General features: G+C 40.9%; 2 protein-coding genes across 2 annotated transcripts in view; both read left to right on the forward strand.

Annotated features, from left to right (window-relative positions):
* The window catches only part of LOC309496412 (uncharacterized protein), a gene marked incomplete at its 3' end in the record, with an annotated part of 153,978 nt that overhangs the window by 63,095 nt on the left and 68,925 nt on the right, over positions 1-21,958 (forward strand). The gene's annotated exons all lie outside the window — the stretch shown is intronic.
* Positions 1-21,958, forward strand: part of LOC309496094 (chymotrypsinogen A-like) — a 74,120-nt gene that overhangs the window by 5,077 nt on the left and 47,085 nt on the right. The window lies entirely within an intron of this gene.

The raw sequence follows: 21,958 nt of genomic DNA on the forward strand, positions 1-21,958 counted from the left end.
CATCTGTGGTGATGCGTGTTGAAGTAGCGTCGTCATATCTGGATATAACATGACATATAGCCTATAACACGCTCTCACACGTTTATTTCTTATCATTTTTGGGATAAGTCAAATTTACATATGTGGTTTCAACAAACATATGCATTTACTCTTGTCCAGTTTCGTCTGGAATGCGTCTCAGATCTCCTCCTGAAGTGGTTTGAGCGATCGGATTTAAATCCGTCTCGAATGCGTTTCGGAGGGCATTTAGATTTGGTCTTTTCACGACCGGATAGCTATCCGATCACAGAAAACGGATGAAGTGGCCATGGGTCTCTGTTTAAGAACGCCGGCTCGCAGCTGCAGGTTCCACTGGTTTAGAGCACCGCAGGAATCTTCAAGTCTACCGAACGTCCAGTTTCACTGCCACAAGTTGATCTTCTTGTAATAAAGATCTCATCGAGGACAAACAAACTGTATTTTTGTATTTTCATTGCATTTTTAATTTATAAAAAGTTAAAGAAATAATGAATTTCAATATAAAAATATTAATGATTAATCGATAGTCGATCGTTAATTCTCCCGACGATCGACTAAGAAAATTTAATCGAATGCCCATCCCTAGCCGAGACGGTGAAATGAAGGCTATTGCTTGCTGGGAGGTTGCACCAGTAAACACGTCATCAGAGAAGAGATGTCATTGCAAGAGGGAGGGGAAGTTGACGACTTTGACTTTTAAATTTGATATGCATTGATCAATTATTTATAAATACTGCTACATTACATAAAATATAAGGCAATGCAAGTTTATTTATATAGCACATTTCATATACTATGGCAATTCAAAGTGCTTTACAAAAGGAATTAAAATAATCACAAAATAAAAGTGACTGGGTTGTCACTTTTCATGTTTTCTGGGTTGGTAGATACACCGGGGACCCGATTATAGCATTTAAACACGGAAAGAGTCAGATTTTCATGATATGTCCCCTTTTAAATCAGTTAAGATTTGAAATCACCAAGTGTGTTCCAGGCCTTATACGTTTAGAACCATCCGTGAAGTAAATCTATAAAAATGACTATAAAGTATTTAGCAATACAGATTTTTACATTTTAAACAGTAGAATTATAGTGACCACATTACTTTACCACAATATTGTTCATGTGAGTGTAAATATAATGCAATAATTTATTTAGAATATCAAATTTTGTGTATAGAATCGGTCAAATCAATCAGTTGAAAGATGCTCATAATCATTCCTCTCTAGGGCATCACCATCTTGAATGGCAAAGTGAGTCTCATTTGCTTGATATTGAGAATAACATGCAGCAGAAGCAAAACACACTTTAACTCATCTGCAGCTTCCTGAAGCCACTTCCTGAACACGTCAGAAATGATGTTTCAGTATGTCTCTGACTCTGTTCACACAGCACAGGACACATACTTTACTTTACACAGGACAGATCATTGCAATTTAAGTAGTAAATTACAGCCTTTAAACTATAACCGATCCAACTTGTGCTCTATTGCTAATGCTGAAGGACAACATGAGATGCAGGCTTTCTTGTTTAAACAACAGCTGAATAAACAAGACGTTAAAATTGAGGAACTTACATTTTAGACACAATATTGACAGTTACTTTGTCTACTTTTTCTCCACCAACAAAAGTAGTTCCAAATGAAGCCAAAGCAGAAAGAGTTCGGCTTCTCAGAGCAACACAGTGATGTTTCATTCCTGAAAAGAAATCTGTGTTTTTGATCAAATCGATTGACTCATTGATTCAATGACTATAAAATATAGTGGGCATTATCGAGTGCACTCATTTAATTACAAAATGCACCACAATAGCAACCGATGTACAACCAACATACAATCAACTTCTAGAGCCAGAGAAACCCATGAGATTCCTGTTGAATTAATTCCCCACGTCTCGGCAGAAGATGACATCCACAGCCATCCAAATTCATTCACTCATTATCATTCATTGTTTCAAGCGGACTATATTAGTGGAGTAAAGAAGGGAATAGTGAATTGATTTCAAACATAGCCAGTGACTTGCTTATAAAGACATTTGATGACTCACTCTTAAAGACCATATTAATGTATCAACTTATATTAGAAATGCTCCTCTCACAGATTCTATTAAATTACATGGACAAACAGCCCACCCGATGACAGAAACAACCAGGGCCTAAAACCAACTTTTTGCCACATCACTTAATACAATTTACTGGCCATAAATATTTGTTATCAGTTATAACAGCAAATTTTTTAGGTACCAGTGAGATTTACCACAGCTAAAACTACCAGCATAACTAAATTAAAAACATTAACGACAAGAAACAGTAGTTTTCAGGTGGAGACATTGAATAAAGTAATCAACACAGCTTTTCATATACTCGCCAATGCCCATTTTGCGCTTGGTGAGTATTAATTTTACAGCCTGCTATTAGGCTCTAAAGTCTCCCAGAACCTGAAACAACAATGATCGTGTTTCATTGTTAATAGATAAAAATAAAGAATTATGTCATCAATAACTTATTGGAGACCTCATTTTTGAATAATCAGATAAATTCAGTGATTTCCAGCCCGATCTCATGAAAGTGCGTATCTATAGCACAAATTTAATTTCTCGCACCATTTATACGGCAAAAATAGTTTTCGCGTGCGTATGATACGCACTTTACGGCGTGTAATACGCATGCACTTCACACCCCTAATCCTACCCAAGGATTTTACAGTGCGTATCATTTGCAAAAAACATTTTTGCCGTATAAGTAGCACAAGAAATAAAATTACTATAGATACACACTTTCATGAGATCATGTTGGTGATTTCTTACCCAGAGGTCATTGTGCTGCCATTGACCCATATATTTTTATACTTGTTTGACAGGGATTCTTCATTTTGGCTTTTGGATTACTTATGGATAGCCTGGCTAAAGTCAGACCTCTTTCTCATTGAGACGTGGTCTGGGAACCACATGTCCATTTTCTCGTATTTGAGGCGTGGTTTACGAATGCCCAGAGCCGTTTATTGGGCACTACGAATGTCTATCAAATGCGCCTGTACATAGCTCATAGCCAATCGTTTCAATCATACCAGATGACGTATGTAGAGCGGCAGAAATTCGACAAGGAAGAAGATGAAATAAACTTGTGTGTGTGTGTGTGTTGATTTAATTTCCTATCCCTTAATTCCTCTTAATTTTCTGTCCCAGTTTGTGTGCCAATCCCTTTGAAGTCTCTTGTTCATTGGTTTCCCTTGACTGTCTCTCCCCAGGTGTCTTTTCTTGTTACTCGTGTTAGACCGTCTGTCTCTCTGTATGTATGTATGTATATATACACTGTACAGTACCTGTCAAAAGTTTAGAAACAAAATTTTTTTACAATGTTTTTGAAAGAAGTCTTTTATGCTCACCATTTAATCAAGAAATATAGTAAAAAATAATGTCTTCACTGCCACTTTTAAACAATTTAATGCATACTTGATGAATAAAAGTATTTATTAAGACTTAAAAGTAATTCTGTCTTTATTTTTTAATCTTACCACAAATGTTTAAATGGTATCTGCGCCTAGACAGCAGTCCGCAGTCCTGAAGTGTCAACTAGTCTCTCCCCTGTGAAGGCCTCCCCCCCTCCCTTTACCTCTCTACAGATAAAGCGTTGTCGGGATAATTCTGGTTCGTGTGGCTACGCAGAAGCGACAAAAATTCTGTATTATAAATTTTAAGGCCAGACAAGTAGTTTGTTGAGGGTTGAATTGTAGGGAAGGACTACACACCTGCGTAATAGTGAACTCGTAATGTGCATGTGCACGGCATCGGCGTTCTCACAGGTTCGCGTTTTTGAAGTTTGCGCAGAAAGAACTTAAGAGTTTTCTGTTAAAATGGTGTTGTGTTAGCGGCCCCAAAGTTAATAACCAATGATCGTTGTGACGGAAGCAAATCAATGAAAACTAACTTTAGCTGGACAATAACTTTTTTCTCGAGCTGCTATAAAGCCAAAACAATCTCTGTTACTTTAATTTCCTATTATCAATGTAAAGCCACTTTGGAACAATCTACATTGTTAAAAGCGCTATATAAATGAAGATGACTTGACTTGACCTGCAGGAATATCGGTGTCCTCCCCATCCCCTGACTCTTCTTTGCGGGAACTGTCCAAAACATTTCTTGGTGTGACGCTGGGCTTGTCCCCTAAAATGTTATCCATCTGGTGGTTGAACGGGAATGTAATTAGCCCATTACCACTTTTATTATTGTGATCTTTCACCTCCTTTTACTTAGATTAAAGGGACTTCATTTTTCGCTGACACTGGAGCCAGGAACATCTGTAGCCCTGCTCCGCCATTGCAGCCGAAATATCCTCGAAAACGCTGTATGAGCCTTTCATTTTATTTTTAACTGACTCTTCTCTCCACAGGGTGAGAAGGCAGGTAACTTCAGCCGTCGACCACTGCCCTGCATTTTCCTCTTCCATGTTTCCTAAATTTGTTATCATTTACCACCTCCACACACATGAGAATAACACGTCATCAAAACGCGTAGAAGAACCAAATTGTCGCAGTTTTAATGACGTACAGATTGCAATGCTTTAGAAAATCCGATCTGCCAGTTAATAGTGAATATTGACCTACTGTGCGTACCGTTCTTGCCCGCTAGCTACAGGGGATACGCGCTGCATTTTGTTTAAAAAACACCTTATATATTGTGTAAGGTCCCGAGGCAGACGCATACATTATATCCGTGATGGGTCCTGAGGCAGGCGCATATAACGGTGACGGGTCGAGTGGCAGCTGCCCCTAGCGGTGACGGGTTAGGTTTTTTGAGGATATTACAACAGCCCTTCCCCCTCCTGGTTTTTCAAAAGGGTTCCGGGACTGAGGAAAAGCACTGGCCGACGCCTGTCTGACTACCTTGTTGGGTTAAAACTTCGGGACTATAGTGGGAAAGACCTGTTTCCCCTGTGGGTAACCAATCACGGTACTTTTGTGATTCCACCATTGGATCGGGTATGGACCCCATTACACTTGGACAAGGGCCCCGCTCGATCCGAAGGGTTAACCTTAAATCTAAATGGATAAAGCGAAAACCCAACAAGTCTATTGACTCGGTATACCAACCTCAGGGTTACCCTTGGTTAGGGTTAAAGCAAAAGTAGGTGCAAGCTTAAATCTAAATGGATAAAGCAAAACCCAACCAGTCTATTCACTGACTCGGTGTACCAACCACAAGGTTACTCTGGTTAGGGTTAGGGCAGGAGTAGGTGAAGGCCTAGATCTAAATTGATAAGGCGAAAACCGAATTCTATCCACTATGGTTAGAGCCTCTCTTGATACCAACTCAAATCTCCTATTCCCTCAAAATTGTGTGAGAGGGAAATGTTCAAGACACTCTCGTCAGTAGTGTACCTCAGGCTCCTTGGGTGTTTCGACTCTTTAAACACTAGACACCCTCCTCTGAGGCGGCCTATCCTGGATGATCAGTCCAGGACGAGTGTCTCATGACCAATTGCTAATCGACCTAGACCAGATCCACCTAGACACTGTGGTTGGGTTCTGGTTACAGGATATTACCGATACTGATAATCCTCCTGACACTAAACCAGTCTATGACCCTCTGTAGATAATTATCCTGACATTAACCATTCTTTTCTATTCCCTTTCAGGACAACCACTAGCAGTGCTGACTACTGAATCGGAACTACCAGGTAAGATAACCCGAATACGGCAAAAACATTGGTCCTAACTCCATTGCCCGCCCTCTAACTTCAGAAGACGTTCCCCATCGAAATAACTTCCCAAGCTCTTCCCCTGGTCAAAAGAAAACTCACAATGGTGCGGGTGTTGAGACTGGCGGATGCGGAGCATCAAGCTTCTACCAGTTCCTCACCCTAAAAGCCAAGACTAAACAAACCGGCATCATCCCATTACAGGACAACCGCTGGCAGTGTTGACTCCTGAATTGGAGCTTCCAGGTAAGAGATCCCGTCCCTCTACCATAACCGAAGACGATACCACAATTAGTGTGTAAGTATGTTGTTTGCAAGATGTGCTGTTGCATGGAAGGTGCTAACCACCCATAGAAGATTGGGCACCATTTAAGACCTGTTCGCCCCAGGTCACCTTCCCTGCGTGCTGTCCAAGTGGACCCAGGGGGGCTGGATACGTACTGCTCTCCCAAGTAACCCTTCGTTAACACCGCAAGGTATCCAGGTTACCCGATAAAAGCCTGCGCGGAAAAGTCTCCATCTGGGGGCCCTTTGTCAGTCCCACTGACTTTAACACAAGGAGTCTTGTCCAGGAAGTCCCCAAAGAGCAACCACTGTTGCCAGGTCCTTTTAACTCCAAAGACAAGACCCTCTGTATCCACTCTATTCAAAAGGTCGAGACTGGCGGACGCACATTTCTGCACACCAGGCTTCTACCAACCTCTTCCCCCGAGAGAGCAGAAAGAAAAAAGCAACTGAACAGATCAAATCCTTACCAGAAGGACGAAACCGTCAATCGCAGATGCCACCAGATGGCACATCTCTAACATCTACCTTTCTAATGTGGTTACCTTGACCGTGGTAAAAAATAAAATACAATTTAATTATTATAATTATTCCCAGTTCTTACTCGAACCGATTTAATTTGACCATCCTTTTATTAAAACGAGAATGAACCAGTCCCTTTTTAGTTAAAACTCGCCTTAGGGAAGAACCACTTCTCCCATACCAAGCTAATGGAAAAAATCGGTTTTCCGGAAAAAACTCTACTCAAACCGCTTTATTAGTTTCTGACTGCCAAGTCCCATTAAGACCATCCGGTGTACAGACCATAGGACTACTACGGGCAGATTTTAGAACAAAAACTGGAACAAGCTTAGATCCATATTGATCAAGACATTAACACAACCTGGTGTATCATCCATAGGGGTACTGTGGGTAGGTTTAGGGCAGGAATCGGTGCAGGCCTAGATGCCAAATCCAAACATTAACACCACCAGGTGTATTATCCATAGGGCTACTATGGGTACATTTTAGGGCAGGAGTAGGTATGGGCTTCGATTTAACAAAACCGAAGGAGTCCTTATAAGCTGTCTTAGTATATCCCCCACAAGATTATTCTAGTTAGATTTAGAGCAAAAGCGGGCAAAAAACTTTCTGTTTTATAAAGGGGCTCAGATTTTGAAGTGGTTTCTGGAACCATGTTTTCCAAGAACCTTTCTCCATCATCATATCATGTCCCTTTCTTTCTACATCCTTCCTTCATTGACTTGCTTCCTGTCCCAGTTCCAATTCTTCGAATCCAGTCTGATTTTGAGCAAAAAGATGAACCAGAAGATGCTGAACCCGTTTAGGAACAACACCCCCCTAAGGGCCGGCTTAGGCCCGTATTCATCCTCCTCGTCCGGCCCCCACCCCGACCCAGTGAGTCGGAGAGGGGCCGGAGAGGGTGTTTTGTGATTCCGTCAATCCAACGACCTCCGTTCTTCATTGAATTCCGTTCTTCATTGAATTGTTTCCATCCAAGATCCGGTTCTCCAGATTATGTTACCGATATCTCTCTTCTCTCATTCAGACCGTTTGGGAACCAAGTTTTTAACTTTCCAATACAAATGTATTCTTTGGACAACCTATGTATTAAAGTCCAATCCGGGTTATGCTCCAAGCCTCTTATTCTCAACTTCTGCAATCCATGTTGCTTGAAGTGCTCAATCAGTACCCGCCTGCTGGCACTCAATCTCCCCTTCCGGATCACATATCTATGCTGATATAGACGGGTCCTGATGGAATTATTTGTCTGGCCAACGTATTGCTTACCACATCGGCTGCATTGAATCGCATAAATACAGTTCTTCGTTTTCAAAGGAATTCTAGGGAGAAAGAACGCCCTCGATTGACTCCGAACTTTAATGACCCGAGGTCTATCTATTGCTGGTGGTTTCCTTCCTTTTTGCCTAGGAAGCCGACTATGGACCAGTAGATCTCGCAAGTTCGTGTTTCTCTTGTAGGCTGCAAGGAGAGCAATATCCTGCCCTTCCGGGATATCTGCCAATGTCCCCTCGAAATTATCCCTAATCTCCTTATTCAGTCTAACCGCCTCCGGGGTATACACATTTAAGTGTGTACTTTTAAATGATCGGATTCAAACTGAAAACAAATATTCTCTGTTTAAGTAATTTGTATAAAACCAACAGGATGTCCAGTATCTCAAACGCTTGCTAATTACTTTTTAATTCGACACGCCCACTCGCGCAAAAGAGATTCACATGCAAATCTCCACATGGAACGCGAACGCCCTCGTTACCTCAAACACAAAACACCAAAACACTTCACAAGTCTCTGCTTTTCGTCGAGTTTGGAAGACACGTCTGAGCTTACATTGGATTTACATCAGAAGAAGAAGAACGCGATTTGAAGACAAGAAAGATGTAAGGTAAGAAATTCTTACTTATTAGTTTATGGTATTGTTGCATAAACTTCACATTGCAGTTGAACTGTTGCTAGATATATGGTGAATATTATACTATTTAGACACGTGTTTACTGTTAAATACTGTTTGTGGATATCTGCTCAAACATAGATATGTATAACCATAATGTTTAATATTTTGGAGCGCGATCGCGTTTGAATGTAGGCTATCATATTTTGGAGCGCGCTGTGGGTTTGAATGTATCATATTTTGGAGCGCGATTGCGTTTGAAAGGAAAAATGCACCAAACATTAGGCTTTATGTTTTTACTATTATCTCATTTCATATCATCATAACGAATGGAAACATTTGAAGTAACATATGATAATCAATATATTTTTCTCTAGCGTAGTTGTTCTTGAAATCTTTTGGAAGATTTAATTTATTGTTATTATTATTTTATGCAGCACTGCGTAGCCTATGCCTACAAGGCCTATATTCATGTTCATTATATATTGTTGGAAACGTGTGTGTGTGTGTGTATTCTGTGAATTTTAAAAAGAAATTTTAACCAGAAAAATCTAAAATCTATTCCCAAAATCGTGCAGCCCTATAGTTTCTCTTGATATCAGTATGTTCACAGTTTTTTTCTTTTTTTCTTTCTTCCAGGGACCAGATGCAACTGAGTCCTGCTGACTTCAACATTCACATGAGTCTCTGTACATGAACATGGTAAAGTGAAAATCAAACACCTTGGAAATGAAAGGTATGTTTTTAGGAATGGCACAAAGGTCTCTGTCTTTGGATCATTGTTTTCAATGTGCTCTTTTGTCATTTGTATTTTTGGATTGTGTTGTGTTGTAAATAAATCCAAACAATCTAAAAGCCATTCTTTTTTAAATCTCCTCATTCTTTGTGCAAGGTTGCTCTGAATGACAGGGCCTGATCGCTCCTAATAGGGCAGTTAGGGGAGTGTCTTTGTCTTTCTCAGGTGTTAAAAGCTTACATATTCATGAGATGATCACGCCCCTTCGCATATGGCTTTGTCACACAAAACACGTCTTAGAAATTTTAAATCAATATATTGTCTTATCTGAATGAGCAGTCAGGGTGATTTTCACATAGTTTTGGAGCAAATATTCTAGGCTATGTCATACAATTTTCAAAAGTCTTGTGAAGAAATAATCAGTATGGGTTTCATGGCCTTATTTCAGTGAGAATTTTTTTTTGTATTTTCACAAACCACGCATAAATGTCATTATCTCAAAACTACAAACTTTTACATACATGCTGCTGATATATTATTGTAGCAGAGTTTGTGCTAAATACAGTGTAATTAGACTTTAGCCATGAAAATGTCACTAGTAACAGAAAAAAACACAAATGTCAGAGCATGTCAGACCACCTCCAGGGCCCAGAAAACAGCTCAGACCTCAGAGGGTTAAAGAACATCTTAAAATCCAACTGACCCGTAGAAAGAAAGTCCGGTCCCTTATATACCGTTGTATCCAGGAACTCAATAGCCTGTTCCTTAACCACCGCTTGTACCTTAATCGAGGCATGATGCGCATTTAATATCCCCAAGAAGGTTTCAAAGTCCTGTTGACTATGACTCCACACTCCCCAGACATCATCCAAAAACCGAAAGTACGATAAGGGAATCTTTTCACACTTGGGAAAGACAGTTTCTTCCCATTGGGCCATGTATGTATTTGCATATGCTGGTGCAAACCTTTTCCCCATGGCTGTCCCCTTAATCTGTAGGTAACATTCCCCCTCGAACTCAAAATCATTACAGGTCAAACTCAATTCCAGGAGTTCTAGGATCGCTTCATCCGGTCTAGAGGTGTCAGGGTACCGGATAAAACAGTCTCGTACTGCCTTCAACCCCAAAGGTGTCTCAATGATAGTGTAGAGACTCTCCACATCCAATGAAAACAAAAATGCCCCTGGTGGTACTCTCAGACTCTTTACTTTATCCAAAAAGTCATAAGTGTCTCTGATATAACTAGAATGTCTAGTAGACAAGGGATTCAAATAATAATCAATAAATTCCGCAATCCTATGACTCTCACTTCCGCAATCAGACACTATTGGACGACCCGGAGACATGAAGGAATTAGGCCATTTCTCTCTAGGCTTGTGAACCTTCGGCAATAAATAGAACCGTCTGGGTCTAGGTGTAATTTCTCCCAGTAGGTAATTTGCTTGTCGTCTACAAATAAAGCCTGTCCTCTCCAAAGTATCCACTATCCCTTCAATACGAGGCACTGATTCCATAAAAATGGGGGCCGTTAACTTAGAATAAAAAGAACTGTCAGTCAACTGTCTTTGTCCTTCCTGTACATAACGCGCCCTATCCATAATGACCACTGTGCTCCCCTTGTCTGCTGGTTTAATAACAATATCACGCCTGGAGATCAACTCCCCTAGAGCTTTGATCTCTTCCAGGGGCAAATTCTGTTTCGGAGTCCGTGCTCCTGATAAGGCTATCTGGACCCCCTCCACATTTCTGTCAAAAAAGTCCCATACTTCCCCTGGTAACTGCTGGGGCCGGGGCACCCAGCCCGATCTCTCACAAAAAGGCTGAATTTGAACATCTCTCTCCTCCCTCGGGCCAAAAAACACTGCTCTCTGTACTTTGGCATGAAATTGACCCAAATCCGCCAGAAAAGACCCCCTATCAGCCTTCTTCATTAAGTGGGAAGGGATAAAGGATAAACCCCTGTCCAATAGGCTAACCTGTGCCGATGTCAATTGAAAACTCTGGGACAAATTAATTACAGAATGCCCTTTTTTATTCTTTGAATTTTTTTAAACCTCAAAATTATGCTCGGGGCCCTGGCGGAACGGCCCCTTTAAACGTTTAAATTGCGCTGCCAGTGGCGTAGGATCGCCCGTGCCGTCGCTGACGTCCAGTGCAGCTTGTCTTCTCCCACCCTGAATTCCTTTTCTGGGAGAAGAGGAATGCTGCATCCTAACTCAAAAATGACTTTATTGAGGGCTCTCAAATTAGCTTTCTGGTTCCCCGGCAGAGCTTGATCAAAATTGATCAGGGGGACATACATTTTTGCCCCCGGAAATATCCCCTTGGCCGCTTCGATTAGTCTTCCCAGGATCTTCCCCAAAGCTGTTGTGTTGCTATTACCCCGATTGTTCAACCCGAACGCAAGGACTACCTGTTCCGTCACTCCTGTCGCCTTGGTCCTATGCTTAAGGATTGTATAGCCATCTACGATTGTGGCTCCCGGAAAGCTGTGAACCTCCAAATCCCATGCCTCCGTTCTTGGCAGCCGGCTCAGGTTCGAAGCCCCCACAAGTAAGATCGGATTAACCGGGGCTAGAGACCATTTCTTGGCGTTCCCCTACCCTCATGGTTGATGTTGATACTCCAACGTGGAACCTCTTCCCGTTCAGATTCCGGGGGTCTCTCTTTCTTCTCCACTTCCGCCCTCTGAGGAACTGGTGGCCTTCCTTGGTTTCCTGACCCTTCCTCCGCAAAGAGCCACTCCAAGGTCCCTTCCTCAACCTCTATAACTTGAGGGCTCCCCTCCGACCTTCGCCCCTGGGGCTGAAGTGGAGTCTAGGCCGGCAGGGTCACCCCTGCCTTGCTCGTTCTCGGGCCCAACCCTTTCTTGGCTCTCGGTATTCTTGGGCCAACTCCAAAAGGGATCTGTCTCTTCCCTGTTCCATCCTCTACTGCAGTTGCTATTGGGGCTGCCGCCCCCAGAGGTTGGTCCACCTCCATGGGGACCGCAACCATTACCTCCTGTCCTTGTTGTTCCTGTCCCTGTTGTTCCTTTTCCTGTCCCCGTTGGTCCTGTTCTTGCAGGGGCTCGGGCCCAGCTCCGAGGTCCCTACTTGTCTCCTCCCCTGCCTCTTCCTCAGACTTTCTCCGGGACATGAGGGTTCTCACTAATCTCCAAGCCCGCTGTACCGTCTCCTCTCTCATCCTCCTATATCTCCTGCGGGTCCACTTGACCGCCACTTGCCAGGCCTCTTTCCAATCCACCTTCGGGCTGCTGACCACCTCTCCCTGCTTGCCCTTCTTAACCCTCTGAGGTCTGAGCTGTTTTCTGGGCCCTGGAGGTGGTCTGACATGCTCTGACATTTGTGTTTTTTTCTGTTACTAGTGACATTTTCATGGCTAAAGTCTAATTACACTGTATTTAGCACAAACTCTGCTACAATAATATATCAGCAGCATGTATGTAAAAGTTTGTAGTTTTGAGATAATGACATTTATGCGTGGTTTGTGAAAATACAAAAAAAAATTCTCACTGAAATAAGGCCATGAAACCCATACTGATTATTTCTTCACAAGACTTTTGAAAATTGTATGACATAGCCTAGAATATTTGCTCCAAAACTATGTGAAAATCACCCTGACTGCTCATTCAGATAAGACAATATATTGATTTAAAATTTCTAAGACGTGTTTTGTGTGACAAAGCCATATGCGAAGGGGCGTGATCATCTCATGAATATGTAAGCTTTTAACACCTGAGAAAGACAAAGACACTCCCCTAACTGCCCTATTAGGAGCGATCAGGCCCTGTCATTCAGAGCAACCTTGCACAAAGAATGAGGAGATTTAAAAAAGAATGGCTTTTAGATTGTTTGGATTTATTTACAACACAACACAATCCAAAAATACAAATGACAAAAGAGCACATTGAAAACAATGATCCAAAGACAGAGACCTTTGTGCCATTCCTAAAAACATACCTTTCATTTCCAAGGTGTTTGATTTTCACTTTACCATGTTCATGTACAGAGACTCATGTGAATGTTGAAGTCAGCAGGACTCAGTTGCATCTGGTCCCTGAAAGAAAAAAAAAAAGAAAAAAACTGTGAACATACTGATATCAAGAGAAACTATAGGGCTGCACGATTTTGGGAATAGATTTTAGATTTTTCTGGTTAAAATTTATTTTTAAAAATTCACAGAATACACACACACACACACACGTTTCCAACAATATATAATGAACATGAATATAGGCCTTGTAGGCATAGGCTACGCAGTGCTGCATAAAATAATAATAACAATAAATTAAATCTTCCAAAAGATTTCAAGAACAACTACGCTAGAGAAAAATATATTGATTATCATATGTTACTTCAAATGTTTCCATTCGTTATGATGATATGAAATGAGATAATAGTAAAAACATAAAGCCTAATGTTTGGTGCATTTTTCCTTTCAAACGCAATCGCGCTCCAAAATATGATACATTAAAACCCACAGCGCGCTCCAAAATATTATACTCAAACCCACAGCGCGCTCAAAAATATGATACTCAAACCCACAGCGCGCTCCAAAATATGATAGCCTACATTCAAACGCGATCGCGCTCCAAAATATGAAACATTATGGTTATACATATCTATGTTTGAGCAGATATCCACAAACAGTATTTAACAGTAAACACGGGTCTAAATAGTATAATATTCACCATATATCTAGCAACAGTTCAACTGCAATGTGAAGTTTATGCAACAATACCATAAACTAATAAGTAAGAATTTCTTACCTTACTTCTTTCTTGTCTTCAAATCGCGTTCTTCTTCTTCTGAGGTAAATCCATGTAAGCTCACAGCGTGTCTTCCAAACTCGACGAAAAGCAGAGACTTGTGAAGTGTTTTGGTGTTTTGTGTTTGAGGTAACGAGGGCGTTCGCGTCCCATGTGGAGATTTGCATGTGAATCACTTTTGCGCGAGTGGGCGTGTCGAATTAAAAAATAATTAGCAAGCGTTTGAGATACTGGACATCCTGTTGGTTTTATACAAATTACTTAAACAGAGAATATTTGTTTTCAGTTTGAATCCGATCATTTAAAAGTACACACTTAAATGTGCATAAAGGTATATGGCTCATAAATGTGTGAGAAGGATTCGCTGAGTTTTGTTTCAGTTTATAGACGTGCTCAAGAAAAAAAAGTTCACCGCGACGGAGAGGCAGAACGCACACCCTGTTTATTTTCTTTATTTTACAAAAGCACAATGTTTTGATTTGATTGTAAGTGGACACATACAAAAGTAGAAATATCACAGATTCTTTTTTTATATTTCTTTTTTCTGTATAACCATAAATGACGGAGTAATTTAAGTTTATGTTGCTGCTATGTGAAAAAAATCCAGCAAAACGCGTCGGCGCGTTTCTCGACCTCAGAGGGTTAAGGCCCCCTGGTAATGTTCTTCCAGTATCATTAAGCCATTTTGCAACCACTTGTTCGTGTTATCCTGGAGCCTACACTCCGTTCTTACCGATTGAAAGGCCGGCTGAACCTTCTTAGCCTGGGCTGCCAATTTAGCCAGTCTTCCAGGCGGGCCCTCCCAGCCCTCTTCTACTTCCACGGTATAGTGGAATAATTTAAGAAAAGAGTGGAATGCTCGAACCGAGCTCCTGAACTCTGGATCCCCCTCCTTCCTGGTCCCATCCGCTTGTCTCCTTCCTTCATTCCCGACCCTCTGTCTCCTTCCTCCATATTCCTGTCTCCTTCCTCCAGCATTTCTAGCCCCTCCTCTGTTACCCATGTTCCTCCTTCTCCACCTCCCTTCCGTCTCCGACTCTCTTCTTCTTCCCCTCCTTCCACCAACATCCCTCCATCCTTCTCTTCGTTCATCCACATCATTCTCCTCCCTTCCCCCTGAATGTTTGTCCATCCCCTTTCGGCATTTGTCTCTCTCCTCCCCCTTCTCCCTTCTCCTCTTCCACTCATCTCCCTCCTTTCGTCCACATATCTCCTTCCCGTCTCTTCTCTTCTTCCACTCCTCTTCTTTCATCAAGATATCTCCTTCCCACCTCTTCTCTTCTTCCACTCCTCTCCCTCCTCTCGTCAAAATATCTCCTCCGCACTTCCCTTCTTTCTCTTTCCATGCTTTTGAAGTTTAGACTAGAGCACTGACTTTGTATGTCTGACTGAATTGTTTGCTTTATTTCTTATTGATAGCTTCTTGTACTTTTTACTTATACTTTTATAATGGCTATTATTGATAAAACTGAAATTTAACAAAAAGAGACAGGGGGCCCTATCTTGCACCCAGCGCAATAGACTTTGTACACCGATGCGTATTTTGCATCGTATTCCCTATTTTGCACCCGCGCACAGCAGACTTTTCCCTCCACAGACGCACGTCGGTAAACTAGGAAATACACTTGCGCTCCCCGGGGGCAGTTCAGCGAAAAGAGAAGGCGTGTTCCGGCGCAAACGTTCCCTCGTGCTATTTTGCAGGTTTAGAAAACAATTCTGTTTAGAAAACAATTTAACCGCAGTTAATTTGGGTGTGTTTCTCCATCCCCAATGTCACTTCTCTGTGTTTTACGGCCCTGACGAGAATGTCGGTCTCCTCGGCTGTGAACCGGTCTGGCAAATCCGCCGTTATAATATCAATCCACCATAGAACAAGCGCGCCTGCTCTTAAAGGGAATGTGAGATCTCGCTCTGATGTCGCTTTATTTCACGTTACGCCCAAACCACACCTATGAGTAATGAAGTTACTTCAGACCAACCCATTTTAGATTTGCTTTGGGCGCAAGAGTCATTTATCCCGCCTGTATAATAGCAACAGCGCCCAAGACCCGCCCACAAAGTTACTTGCGTTTCGCACTTGATACTTGCATTTCAGATCGTTAAAATAGGGCCCATTGTTTAGTTTTGTAATTTTTTATTGTATTACAGTGAAGATGATCAGAGTACAAATGCACATATTGCCTGAACCATATTAATAAGTTAAATTTTTTTTTTTAATTTAAGCGAAAAGAGGGAGGGTTGTGTTAATTTGTTTTTTGTTATTTTTTTTGTTATAAATAGGCTAACGTTACATGCAGTGAATATAATCAATACGCGTTGCCTGAACCACATTTGTGTGGCTATAATGTTAAAGATTTCTTTAAATGAAAACGTAAAGAGGCAGTGTGGTGTTTTATAACATATTTTGTTTTATTGTTGCCTAAAATATACATACAGAGATAACCGGAGTAGCAGAGCGAGCTGACTGACGCTTTGAAGAACGCGCTGTTCCATTAGCAGGATTACCGGATTCGCGTCCTCGGGAGTCATTCTCCTGAGCTGGACTTGGCAAGTCCGAACTTTGCGTACTTGCTATTGAGAAACGCCTAATGTCTGCGCTTGGCTTCTTGTGACAAACATGCCGAGAAGCAAGAACAAGATCTGCTGTATGTCATCCATTGTTGTTTATGTCGCTTTCTTCTTCGCGTGAAAATGACGTCGATCGCTTCTTTCCGGCATAGACTACACCACGCCTATCAAGTAAGGGTACTGTTGGCAGTGGAAACGCTAGCCGATTCATGGTTTACCGACCCGAACCGTACCGTACTGTACTGTACCACAGTGGAAACGAGCCATAAGGGCAGGTTGTTTCATAACCATTCATAATTTTTAAATTAATTCTATACTGAATAGGCAGCCAGTGAAGATCTCTTAGAATTGGAGTAATGTGAGCCACCAACCAGGTTCTTTCAGCCCTTAAGATGTCTACTATCACACCAGTTCTAAAAAAAAAAACTGGTTGTGATGTTGACAACTTATCTAACTATTCATGGGTTTCATCAGGTCCCTTTCCATAGGTGTATAAAATCAAGCACCTAGATTATGAATGCAGACTGCATTGTGCTTGATTAATACACCTGTGGAAAGGGACCTGATGAAATCCATGAATAGGCCTATTGCGAACCTGCCTTTTGTGCCAAAAGTCCTCGAACGAGTTATTGTTGGCTAGTTACAGCATTATCTATCCAATAACAACTTATTGGAACCGTTCCAGTCTGTATACAGATCTGGACACAGCACGGAGACTGCTCTTGTATGGGTCACAAATTACCTTCTTGTTTCTGCTGATATGGGTGCTTACAGCATTTTGGTTCTGCTAGACATTAGCGCTGCTTTTGACACTATATGTCATATCATCCTCCTTGACAGGTTGCGTGTTTTGTTAGGCAACTCTGGCATCTCTTTGCAGTATATTTATTTGGGGAAGAACAAATCGGAGGTAACATTATTACAGCAGGGCGTCCCGCAGGGGTCAGTACTAGGACCTACTTTGTTCTGCATCTATATGTTGCCGCTTGGTGACATTATTAGAAAGTACGGTACAGGGTTTTTCCTTGTTATGCTGATGACACGCAGATCTATGTTAGCACACTCCCTGATCCAAATCTCGCAATTACAGCTCTTACCGTATGTCTGGAAGAAATAAAGGTATGGATGCATGACAACTATCTTAAGCTTAACAAATCAAATATGGAACTGTTACTTTTTGGTATGCTGACAGATTTGCACAAACATAACTGTCTAAGTCTGTTTTCTGATTCTGAATTATTGTCTCCAGCATCACAAGTGCGAAATCTAGGTGTTATCTTTGATCCGCATTTGTCATTTGATGCCCATATCAAAATGGTTTCAAAATCTGCATTTTTCCATCTCAAAAATATTGCCAGAATTCGACCTTCTTTATCCCTGTCAGATGCGGAAAGGCTTATTCATGCATTTAATACATGCATATGATAGCACTTTATTGTGTGTAATTCACCTTATTCCGCCCCGCCCACTTTTAATACTTTGCGCTTCCGCATTTTGTCATCCGACTTCCGCTAAACTGACACGGCACATCCAGTAGTGGTGGGTGTAAATCGTAAAGTACACCACAACATTCCGATCGCTTTACATTGTGTTCGTAACACTGTTGGTTAAATTGTTCTATCCTCTTAATCCAATTGTTATGGCAACCCCTAACTGAGCATATAATACTTGACATATTTTACCGTTAGAACTATAGAATTACGTCTAGAAACTAGCGTCCTTTCAGACGGAAGTTGAGGTCCCTCTCAGCCGGAAGTAAGATGACAAAACAAACGTAATGGCGTCACCCTCGTGGAAAATAAGGTGAATACACACGTCACGCACCCTACAACACTAATCCTAACCAAACATATAATACATATTACAAATTACACACCATTACTAAACCTACCCTAAACCCACCCATGTATATCATATGTATATCATATGCACACATAAACTCCTTTTCGCGTATAAATTGCACAATAAACACAATGCATGCTATAGAGACACATTTAGTGTGACCGGGTTGGAATGACATACCAATTTCACAAATTCATGTTTATGTTGTTTACATGCAGATGATAAAGGCATCGTTTTCAAAAGCTTGCATTTTCAGGTGAAAATTGAAAATGATGTTGTGTAAACAGACCCTAAAGTGACCATTATTTATTGCACTTTAGTTTTGTTAATTGTTCATTTAAGTTGGCCTATTTATTATATATACAGTTATATATACACTTTTATTCTGGTTTACTGTGTTCACAGAAGCACTGCGGGTGCTTGATGTGACGGTGTGTGAATCCTCATGTTCTGTTGTTTATGCTGCTATTTGCACGTGTAAATCTACATTTGTGAGGTTTTTGAATTGGTCACAGACTATTATCTATTCTAATTCCATTTAATTCTAATCTAACCTTCAAATCATGTCAGTTAACTGATGATGACTGGTTAACAAGCATCAGCTTTCAGTCAGAAAACAAAATGTTAAATGAACATCCCTACTTCATATATTTCAACTGAACCAACTAAAAATGTTCAGTGCAGCAAGTCTACATAACATTTTGAGATCATACCTGTCAACCCTCCCGTTTTTCCCGGGATTCTCCCGTATTTTACCTTGCTATCCCGCTATCATCCCGTTTAAATATTTTCCCGTATTTCTCCCGTATTTTTTTTATCTTTCTATATCCCACTGGGCGCACATCAGTTAAGCAGAAATCCCGCCCTGCAGCTAATTTCATTGGTTAAGGTTACAATGACAGCTAGGTTTAGGGATCAGTGTTTGGTGTAGGGAGCCGCTGAACTAGTTTTGGGGGATAAAAAAATCGCGCGAAGAAGAACAGCAGCACCCTGAGGATGGACGAACTATGCAGAGCTGCCAACACTCACGCATTCACCGTGAGACTCACGCAATTTATACTTTTCACACGCCACACATCCATTTTCTCACGCACAGAAAAATCGTGAAGCAAAGAGGACTCGGAGACCGACAGACTAGACAGAGCAGGTTACTTATGATTTAAAAAAATCTCAGCTCTCAGATTCTGTAAATTGTATTATGAAATTCAAACAATAAATACCGTTTTGGCGCTTGTAAATGTGACGTGACAGATCCCTAGCGGAACCGATCATCTCTACTAGCTAATAGTAAAAAAAACACGAACACTGTTGAAAGATACAGTAGGCTACAACTTACCTAAATGTATATTCCTCATACATAATATCGACCAATCAGTGTTTTTTATCAGCATGAAGAGGTCAATAACACAGCTGGAGAACAATTATGTCAGATTTACCTCAGGAAAGCCATTTAATGAACATAATATAGGCTATAGCACGTAGTTGGCAAGAAAAAAAGAGCTATAGAGAGTATTTAGCTAAATATGTGTACTATATTACATATTTATTATATTTTTACTTGTACCATTAAATAAAGTTGTTATTCTAATAAAAAAAAAACGCATTATATCTAGTTATTTTTAACCCTAAATAATACTGCCAGCTGATAGGGCTCTCTGTATGTTTACAGCATTAGGTGAGTTGTTTTTTTTCTTGAGAAAAATTAACGCCTATCTTGAGTAGCCTACCTAATATTTATCCAAATGAGTCAATATTAAATCAGATCACAATAATTTAATTTAATTGAAATAATAAAAAAGCGTATCTTACCAGAAATTAATTGTAACATACGATGACCCCCACCCCCCCCCCCCCCCCCCCCGTTCAGATCTCCCGTATTTTGCTATCGAAAAGTTGACAGGTATGTTTGAGATTGACCTCCAAAATCTTTACAGTGTGTTTGTGATGGCAAGAAATGTACAAAGCAGCCAAACAAGTATCGTTCTTTTCCATCCAACTGGGGACGCGAAGTTCATTTTGATTAATAAAATCATTATTCACTGTATAAAGTATGCTTTACGCTATACTAAATATAGGTCACTATAGTGACCTGAAATTGTTACCTTAAAGAGCTATTTCTGTTTGATTAATCCTATAAACCCTAAAGGGACTGCATAACCAAGCATAGAAAGTATCTATGATGAGAGAAAATAAGCGTTAAATAAGAAAAATAATATTATGAATGATAAAAGGCGTAATATATAATATACTATATAATATACTATATATATAAAGTTACATAATGAAGGCAGACTTCACTGCCAGTTCACTTCACTGTTCACACACACACACACACACAGCTCCATTGCAGCCAAGTCCCCACTCGGCCAGTGTAGAGCGACATTGGTCTGTTAGTAATATAGGGCCCTTTCACACCTACCTTGTTTGGTCCGGACTTTCGGACTTTTCAGTTTGGTCCGAATCAAAATTACAGGTGTGAAACCTCCCCCGGACCACGGTCCGGACCAAACAGACGAAATTTGGTCCGACGAAAAGAGGTGGTCTCGGTCCGGATCAAACTGTTCAAAGGTTTGGTTCGTTTCTAGTGTGAAAGCATTTTCTGTATGGTTCGGACTTTCGGACCATTTACAGGAAGTTCCGGTGGTTCCCGCGTAGCATAAACAACTGAAGAAGAATATTTATGTGCAGATCTGTCAGTCCTGCCCACAGCGTTTCTTCCAGCTGATTCGCGCGCGCGCGCACACACACACGTACACATTTGTCCTGCATCCTACCGGCGATGATTTGTTTGCACAACGAGGACGTTCATTTGGCGAATTTGAACTAGCGTCGAGTATAGTTGGTGCTGGAGGGAGTAATGCCGTAATAATAACAGCATAGTGGCAACGATAATATGCGTCTGTTCATTCATTCTTGTCAAAGTTACCCGCCGAATTGACAACACGCTGACGTCAGACGCACGTCCGTTTACAAACCAATCAATGTCAATATGCAGCCATGTAGATGATGACGACAGGACGCAAGTACGTCATGAAAAGTTCTTTAGTGCGCTCGCATAATTGCAATGTGAAACCAAACCAAAACTAACCAAATGTATACAATGTATCAAAACATGAACTTTGGTTCGGACCTTGGTGCGGACTTTCAGGTGTGAAAGGGCCCATAGACATGTATGTGTGTGTGCAATGACACATAACAATGGCAAGTAAATTGTTAGGGACTGCATAACCAAGCATAGAAAGTAAAAAAAAAAAGATTATGAATGATAAGAGGATATTTTCTCGCCTCTGCTTTTGAACTGTTGCTGCCGGGCCGTCTGTATTTTTTACCCCGTTGTAGATTTAAATGGTCTTTCCTCAAGGAATTCAATTCAATTAAGTCTGTCTTTATTTTGTCTGTACTATAGTTACAAAATAAAGACGGACTTAACTGTTCACACACACACAGTTCCATTGCAGGCTATTGTGAGTCCCCACTTGTATAGGTAGAGATCGTTCAGAGTTGATATTCCATCTTGGCATGTTTAAAATATTATAATTTTTTGCATATTTGAAGTTATATTATGAAAAAAGACCTTAAAAGAAAATTGTGTTTTTTTGTTTCTTCAAAATGACCAGATGCAGCAAGTCA

Source organism: Leuciscus leuciscus, assembly GCF_965113295.1.
Source record: "Leuciscus leuciscus genome assembly, chromosome: 4".
Taxonomy (NCBI): Eukaryota; Metazoa; Chordata; class Actinopteri; order Cypriniformes; family Leuciscidae; genus Leuciscus; species Leuciscus leuciscus.